This window comes from Schistocerca piceifrons, chromosome X (genome assembly GCF_021461385.2).
Source record: "Schistocerca piceifrons isolate TAMUIC-IGC-003096 chromosome X, iqSchPice1.1, whole genome shotgun sequence".
Classification (NCBI taxonomy): domain Eukaryota; kingdom Metazoa; phylum Arthropoda; class Insecta; order Orthoptera; family Acrididae; genus Schistocerca; species Schistocerca piceifrons.
Genome location: NC_060149.1, coordinates 899,481,254 through 899,490,272, shown reverse-complemented (window position 1 = coordinate 899,490,272; position 9,019 = coordinate 899,481,254). Strand labels below are relative to the sequence as shown.

Sequence of the window (9,019 nt, the reverse complement as noted above, 5' to 3'; positions counted from 1 at the left end):
TTTTGCGTCTGTAGCACGTCATCTTCGTGATGTAGCAATTTTAATGGCCAGTAGTGTAGATTAAGATCGGACATCAAACTCGACCTTACGTTCACCGGCTTATCGCATGAACTTCGTGGAAATGGATAGAAGAGGGAAAGGGGGAAAGGAAGGCGGACAGATTCGCGGCGGGCGTCGAGGGGAGCGCGAGGAAGCCGTGGACAGCACCGGAAGGCGGCGGCCGCTTGTCATTCTGCAGCGCGGCGCGGCGCGCGCCATGTGAGTGACCGGACGGCGGTGCCAGCAGTCTGCGTTGCGCTCTCCTCGCAACACGACGGACCGCACGGTCACCGCGGGCTCACTGCTACAGAAGTGTTGCCGGAACTGATCTACGCTAGCAAACGTACTCGTTGAAGCATTGCAACTGTTATGGCCGTGTGAAATACAGGTAATTTCTTTCGTTGTTGTGGTCTTCGTTCTGAAGACTGCAGCTTTCCACGCTCGTCCAAGCCTATTTGTCTCTGCATAACTATCGCAAAACCTGCTTACGCTATTCAGGAATTGCTGTCCCTCTACAATCCTCCCCCCCCCTTCCAAACCGCCCACCTCCCTTCACACTTCCCTCAATTACTGCCTCAGGATATGTCCTATCAACCGATTCCCTCTTATAGTCAAATTGTTCCATAAATTTCTTTTTTCCAAATTCCATTCAGTAGCTCCTCTTTAGTTATTCGATGTATCAATCTTATTTTCTGTATTTTTCTATAGCACCACATTTCAAAAGCTTCTGTTTTCTTCTTCTGTGAACTGCTTATCGTCCGCGTTTCACTTCCGTATAGGGCTGCATCCCAAACAAATACAGTTAAATTTATATTAGATGTTAACAGATTCCTCATTCTCGGAAATGCTCTTCTTACTATTGCTAGTCTATATTTTATATCCTCTCTGTTTCGACCACCGTAATCCATTTTGTTGCACAAATAACAGAACTAACATGCTGTTTTTAGTGTCTGATATCCTAATCTAACTCCTCGCATCGCCTGAGTTAATTCGATTTCACTCCATTATCCTAGTTTTGCTTTTATTGAGATTCATCTTATAATCACTTTTGAACACAATGTGTCCGTTCATACGTGTTTCTAGATCCACTGACCGAATTACAATGCTATCGACAAACCATGAAGTTTTTATTTCTTCTCCGTGAACTTTAATCCCCTTTTGAAAATTCTCTATTGTCACATTTTCTGATTGCTCAATGTCCAGGCTGAATAACATCTGGGATAGGTTACAACCCTGTCTCACTCTCTTCTCTTAGTCTCTGTATAAGTTATAAATAATCTTTCGTATCCTGTATTTCATTCCCGCTACCTTCGGAATTTCGAAGAGTGTATTCCAAAAAGGAAGGAAGAGTGGGCTTTAACGTCCCGTCGACTTAGATGTCATAAGAGATGAAGCACAAGCTCGAAACGATTCAAGGATGGGGAAGGGATTCAGCCGTGTCGTTTCAAAGGAATCATCGCGGCATTTGCCCGGAGAGATTGAGAGAAAACTTAGATCAGAATGGTCGGACGCAGATTTGAATCGTCGTCCTCGCGAATGCGAGTCCAGTGCGCTAAGCACTGCCCCACGTCGCTCGGCTAGAGTGTATTCCAAGCAACATAGTCCAAAGGTTATAAATGCTATAAACAGAGGTTTGCCTTTCTTCAGCCTATCTTCTAGGGTATGTTGTATGGGCAGTCTCGCGTGTTCCCGCATTTTTCCAGACACCAAGCTGATCTTCCACCAGTTTTTCCATTCTTCCACGAATAATTCCTGTTAGTATTCTGTTATTAAACTGATGATTCGGTAGTATTCACAGCTGTAAGCATATGCCTTCTCTGGAACTGGAATTATTCTATTCTTTCTGAAGTCTGAGAGTATTTCGCCTGTGTCTGATATCTCGTACACCCGATGGAATAGTTTTGTCACGGCTGGATCTCCCAAGGATCACAGAAATTGTTAGGTAATATCTATTCCAGGGACTTGTTTCTAAGTTAGATCGGAACATGAGTTTCTCACAATTATTTACTTTTTTCAACAAAACAGAGCCATTACTTTGTTGTAAGATATCACCGTCGCCTTCGGCTGTTAAAATTATTTATGATGAAATTCGCTATTGTAGTTTTAGAAGGTAATTTCTTAGTGAAACTGAGACAATAGCCAGTCACCGCAATTGCATTTTAGCAACGTGGATGCGTTTTCAGTTTTAAAACTGGGAAGTTCTTCACTAAATAGTATCCAAAGCTGTCAACGTTAGTATAGTGTTGTACATCGAGTGTACTTCAAAAATTGCGTCAAAGCACTACTTTTCATTTTTTCCTTGCACCGTATGCAATACGAAACATGAAAATCGAGCACCGTGTTTGACACAATGAATTCAGCTGACTGCAACATGGGAGACGGGAAAGAAGGGGGGGGGGGGGGACTGTCAAATTCCCTACGAGCCATCTTCATTCAGTCCAGTGCCGGGATCAGTCTTCTGAATAATCTACGGCTGGTTTCGTTGACTATTGTTTTACGATCCGAGTTTGCACCCTGTCTCAACGACGACGGTACGTTGAATAGCTTATGTACTGCACGACAACCCTACTGTAATGTAAGATGTGGTACTTACGTGCCGAACAAAACCCATTTCTTCATATTTGACAGATTATTGGCTGGGAAACTCAGTGACTTTATAAGTACTAACTATAAACTTTATTTCAGTCATATGCTCACGTAAATGCTCGGGCAGATGTCTAATGATGTTCATACTTACGCCAGTTCTAACGCTGATCAGAAACGTACCCGTGGAAGCTATGCATTATATAAAACAAATAATTTTTAAGAATCGAAGATGTAGTTGTGGACGTCCATCTGAGTTAACGGTTCTGCTTTTCAGCACAATTTCTCGACTGCTGACCAAATCGTCTTCGTGTGGGTCTGCGAGCAATTGTTGATGTGCTTTCTGCCCTTCACGTTAGTATTACACTGGAATGAACTTTATAGATACTTACTCACATTATACTATGAACAACGAAATGTCTACCTTGTACTACTGCAATTTCGACCATTTAGGCATTTTCATGTGGAACATAGCGCAGTTGCAAAAGCAACGTGTACATGCAGAACTGATTCGTTTCACTTGTATAGTAACACGCACATAGCACTTGTGCACTTTGTTTCAAAAATATTCATCCGATTTCACCTGAAATAAAACAGAAACTTAGGGAAAATGTTACCTCTCACGTAGTTCTATAAATGTCTTATTTTCTAAAGAACCATCAGAGTTTACAAGGGAATATCTTTCTTCTTTACAATTACGTTCATTTATTTATTTACGCATATGTTTCAATTAGCAGGTTTTCTTTTACTTTCCACAAATGTTCAGTGTTCCCTCTATCTGGCACACGGAAAACACAAAGACGGCAGTCGAAATAGTGTCATACTTTTGCGAGTATGTCTGGAGCTACTGTATTCACAGCAAATAGCAGTGACTGATTATTGTCTTGCGAGGACGTGCTGAAAAGTAATGCCTCCGAGCCGGCCGCTGTGGCCGAGCGGTTCTAGGCGCTTCGGTCCGGAACCGCGCTGCTACTACCGTCGCAGGTTCGAATCCTGCCTCGGGCATGGATGTGTGATGTCCTTAGGTTAGTTAGGTTAAGTAGTTCTAAGTCTAGGGGACTGATGACCTCAGATGTGAAGTCCCATAGTGCTTAGACCCATTTTTGAATGCCTCCGAATTTTAAAAGGCTTTTTAAATAAAAGGCTTTTTAAATAAAACAAACGTTATTAACGTTCTACATATTTTCAGCCCTCCGCCTCTAGAGGGCTTCGAATTGTAGCGGGTAACATGGCGGTGTGTAACGTGAATATGTCGGTGCGTGAGAAACAGCATCCTGTAATTGAGTTTCGGATTACAAAAGTTCGCCCATTCGTGGAGCACCCTCTATTTCTACATAATGCCGGACCACACTCGAGGGCTGCGGCATCTGCAACAATTCCTTGTGTTCACTATCGTCCATCATCCACCTTGCAGTCCTGCCTTGGCGCAATCCGATGAGGTTGTGGCTCAGTCAACGAAGGCAAACATTCTACAGTGACGGTATTAACAAACTGGTATCTCGTTGAGAGAAATGTGTTCGTCTCCAAGCTGACCATTTTGAGAAATTAATATGCAGACACGAAGAATAAAGATGTAAGGTATTAATAACGTTTGTTTTATTTAAGGAGCTATACGTAACGAAAAACCCCTTTCACAGCCAATCCAGTGTTGAGGCTGTTCATTTCTCTTACATATTGGTGCCAGCGCGGTGGTGCCCTGACCTCCTGAGAAATGAAATTTTCGGCTTGTTCTCACAGTTAACGAAAAGCTAGAGCTTCACCACAATAACGGGGAAATGAACGAGCGAGTAGTGTAAATATATCAAGTAGATACATTCCGGCAACCACATGAACCGGCAACTTACAAGGTAGCCTTTTAGTTTCGAAACGTAAGTTAGAATTTACCCCAAATTTCTACCTTCATTCATGTAGAAAATATCGTCTTGTGAAACAGGATGAATCCGTTTGAAATATCATGTTTTATAAAACAACACTTTCCTAATTTTTTTTTTTGCTTTAGCACAAGTCAAAATTTTAACATGTAACTAGTCCATTATATCATAATATAACTGCGATCTACATTACCCTATGTAAGTGAAATTATTCAGTTCTGTACGTAAACTTTGTTTTTTTTTGCAGTTGGGCTATGTTCCACTTGAAAATGGCTGAACGGCGAAAACTTCAATCGTGAATTTTATAAATAAATGGACTCAACAGTCAAAGGCGACAATGATATCTTTCGAAAAACCTTATGAGACCTTTCAAGAAAACTTATGAGACTATGAGCTCCAGTTAACAAAAAATAGTCGTTACTGATTTCGAGCAGAAGATTCACCTTCAGACATTTCGTTGTTGATCGTAGGGTGTAAGCTGGATTGTAGGGTGCGGGCTGCTCTGTCAGATGCCGACGCAAAAGACAGAAAGCACATCAACAGCTATGGCTCGCAGCTCAGTCGAAAAATGGAATCGTCAGCTCAGACAGGCGTCCACAACTATATCTTCTATCGATAAAAAAATGTTTATTTTATATAATGCATAGTTCCCACGGATACGTTTTTGATCAGCGTTTGAACTACTTTAAATTGGAATATGATTATACATTTGCACGAGTAAAAATGTGAGCATACGCCCGCAATAAATTTTAAAGTTAAAAGTTACGTGCTCACTGATTTTCTCTAGCAATGATCTGGCAAATATAAACAAATGAATTTTTATCGACACATTTGTGCCACTTCTCACAGTTCAGTAGGGTTGTCGTGCAGTGGAAAATTTATTCAACATCCCGTCGTTGAGAAGACGGAGAATAAACTCGGATTGTACAAGAAAATGCCCTGAATTATTCAAAAAATGATCTCGTAAATCTACGTCTACATCTGCATGTACACGGATACTCTGAAAATCACACCTAAGTGCCTGCCAGAGGGTTCATCGAACCACTTTAACAATAACTCTGTATTATTCTACTCTCTAACAGCGGAAGAAAACGAACACCTATATCTTCCGTGCGAGCTCTGATTTCCCTTATCTCATTGTGATGATCGCTTCTTCCTATGTAGGTCGGCATCAACAAAATAGTTTCGGATTGGGAGCAGAAAATTGGCGATTGAAATTTCGTGAGAAGATTCCGCTGCAACGAAAAACGCCTTTGTTTTAATGATGTCCACCCCATACCCTGTATCACGTCAGTGACACTCTCTAATGTTTCACACTGCATACAGTGAAATAAAAAGAAACGGAAAGTAGTTTTTATCGGGATAATTTTTAAGTACACTCTATGTATAACACAATACTCACTTTAACAACCTGCGCTGTTATGTAACGAAGAGCATTCGAATTTTGAAACTGAAGACGGATCTACGAATTTACAACACAGCAAATAATATTGGTTGGTTATTGTCTTCATTTCAATATGAAATCAGCTTCAGAAGAGTGCTTGTATTGTTGCTAGTGGCCTTCAGTTTACGCAGCGGGACTACCCTTACAGACGACAGTGAGGTTGAAACGTTTTGTACTAGTTCTGTTATATATAGGCATAAATAGACATTTTCCCTTCGTCGTCTTCATCTTATAGATTAGACTCTTACCCAAATACTGCTAACGGCATGGATACATTTTCCTGCTCTCTATGATCACGCATGGACTGAGGTTTCTCTGCGTGATTGACATAAGATATATTTAGGCATAGGATCCAGATGGGAAACACATTAACGCCATTGCTCGAAGATCCTGACGAAGATGATTTAGTTAGTAGTTGATGAATTGTGCCGGAAAACAAAATCGTCATCGCAGAAGGACGTCTATAAGTACATCAATCCATGACAAAGTTTTAAATTTACATAACTCATATCTTCCACGGGTATGTTCCTAGTTATCTGTTTTTAATTGGAAAAAAATAAAGCTATTTGTATGAGGATGAAAGGCAGTGTTTCCTAATTAGAGGCAGACTGAACTGAAGTTCGAGCGAGTGATCTTTGTTTCTAACTGTGATGCCTGATCGCACCACGAGAAGTGCTAAACTGTGAAATTGCCTGTAAATGAGGAACTTTTCTTTTAGTTGTGTCTTATAAAGATAGGAAAATTACATTTATAACTCTAATAGAACTGCCCAAGGCTTGTAGACACGTATCTATACTCCAGCTACCACAGAAGACGTCGGTGTAAACGTCGGTATCGCTAAAAAATAAAATGAAATTGTCGAGGTTGTCTAAGAAGCTAGTCTTAGGTGTGTTTTACTGATTTGTGGGAAGGTAGACGTAACGCCATATCGGTATGTTCTCAATTGGTTGATAGCCAGTTTTAACTGCTCCATATCGCGTAGGTCACGTGAAAATACGCAACTATTCTTTAGCGGTGAAAAGTGTTAGTAATATACTACAACATTCCAAATTAAAGCACAGCAGTGTCCCAGTTTCTAAAAAGTGGAGAATAATCAGAAAAAGAGGGACAGAGAAGAGAATCATAAACAGTTGTCAAGATCTCCGCAGAAACCAGTATTGTGCGATCCGTATAAGATACATAGTTCAAACAAGAAGAAAGTAGTAGTACACTAGACCCATAATATGTGTATTGTTGGTGTGGTGCACTCTTGTGACTGTTCCGAGACACGAGATATTTTCGTCGTAGGCCAGTGACCAGTCGTGTATCGGAGTCTCAGAGCAGCTGATCCGTGTGCCAAACGGCCGGCAGTATGAATCCAGTTCACGGCAATGGAGAACGGGCCACGGTATTGTGGCGTCACCAACATCGAGGTGAACCATGACTGAAAGGGGAAATAAGCTACTTGCAGATGATTCCTGCTTCAGTTTCTTAAACGATTCTGAACGCACGTTAGTCACGAATGGAAGTACTGACGGGAACATCGTTACTGTAGCGAGGAGGCATCACATAGGATGGGCGTACGAGGCTCGATATCTTTGTTCATTGTCGGAGGAATTCTGTTACCGCACCGGTCGGTGCGGCCGAGCGGTTCTAGGCGCTTCAGTCTGGAACCGCGCGACCGCTACGTCGCAGGTTCGAATCCTGCCTCGGGCATGGATGTGTGTGATGTCCTTATGTTAGTTAGGTTTAAGTAGTTCTAAGCTCTAGGGGACTGATGACCACAGTAGTTAAGTCCCATAGTGCTCAGAGCCATTTGAACCATTTGAACTGTTACGGCACAGAAGTAAGAGATAATGTACTCCAGTCGCATATCAAACTCTACAGTGGTCCAGTTGGTGTAGACTTCCTGGTCTTGCGCGAAAATAGCGGACCGAGAGAGGTGGAACAGTGGTTAGTGTGCTGGCGCACGTTTTCGCCAGCATACCGACCGGCACTAGGAAACATTGTGTAACAGGCGCTGAACTAAGCGCGCCTATGACAAGAGAAGACCCAGACACGTTCCCAGGCTACGCTCCGACAGCTGCCTCTGGGTGGCGTGCATATAGGCGGCCGTCGCCGACCGAGCTGTCTCATCCTCTCAATCTGTCTCAGTACCTCAATACGTCGTATCGGGACTCTGTTCGTATTGAACTTCAACAGGTCGCATTATGCTCTAGTCTTCCACAGTGATGGTCGTCGCCTCGCACCGTGAGGGACCGTTAGTCATTGCATACAGTTGTGATACGGGCACGGATAAGATTCAAGAAGTAGTACAATGTGATTGCTGTGAACCACAGAACTTCAGATAGGACATCATTGAAGTTAAGTACTTAATTGGTTCCTGTAGTGAAGTGTATTTTGATCACATGTGCATTTTGTGTTGTGGTGAGAGGAAAATGGCCATCCTCTCCTCCTCCAGCCAGGAACCACAAAACATCACAGCGGCGCACAGCCACAATAGTTAGCGCACTGGATTCGCATTCGGGAGGACGGCGTTTCAAACCCGCGTCCGGCCATCCTCATTTTGGTTTTCCGTGATTTCCCTAAATCGATTCAGGCAAATGCCTCAAGAGAGGCAGAAAATCAGATATGCAAACACATGTAAAAATGCATTTGAAAATGAGAAATTCTCGCCACGCTTTGTACTAAGCATAAAAAAATAAGTAACTGGTGCAGTTTTCATTATTTAAACCGCGAATGACACAGTTGCGAGCTTTCCTGAAACATCTAATATGATGAACGAAATTAAGGAGAATTGGAGTTTAGTTACGTCGACGCCATGCCATTAGAGATGGAACGCATGCTCATATTGTGGAAGGAACGGGAAAGAAATCGGTTGTGTCCTTTCTGATGAACCACCTACATCTACATACACATACCGCAAGCCACTACACGGTGCTTGGCAGAATGTAACTTGTGCTTCTGCTAATCATTCCCTCGTTGGTTCCATTCGGAAGTGGACGAGGGAAAAACGACTACGTATATGCTCCCGTACGAGCCCTGATTTTCCTTGTCTTCGTTGTTCTTATGCGAAATGTAGGTTGGTGGCAGTAGGATCGTT

The 9,019-nt window shown here is 42.4% G+C and overlaps 1 protein-coding gene across 1 annotated transcript in view; it reads left to right on the top strand.

Moving 5' to 3' along the window:
- The first annotated feature begins 317 nt into the window (after nucleotides 1–317).
- Nucleotides 318–9,019, top strand: part of LOC124721206 — a 1,098,625-nt gene continuing 1,089,923 nt past the window's right edge. Inside the window, exon 1 of the mRNA XM_047246056.1 lies at nucleotides 318–427. The gene's annotated coding sequence lies outside the window, so the exon portion shown is untranslated. The remainder of the gene's footprint in view (nucleotides 428–9,019) is intronic.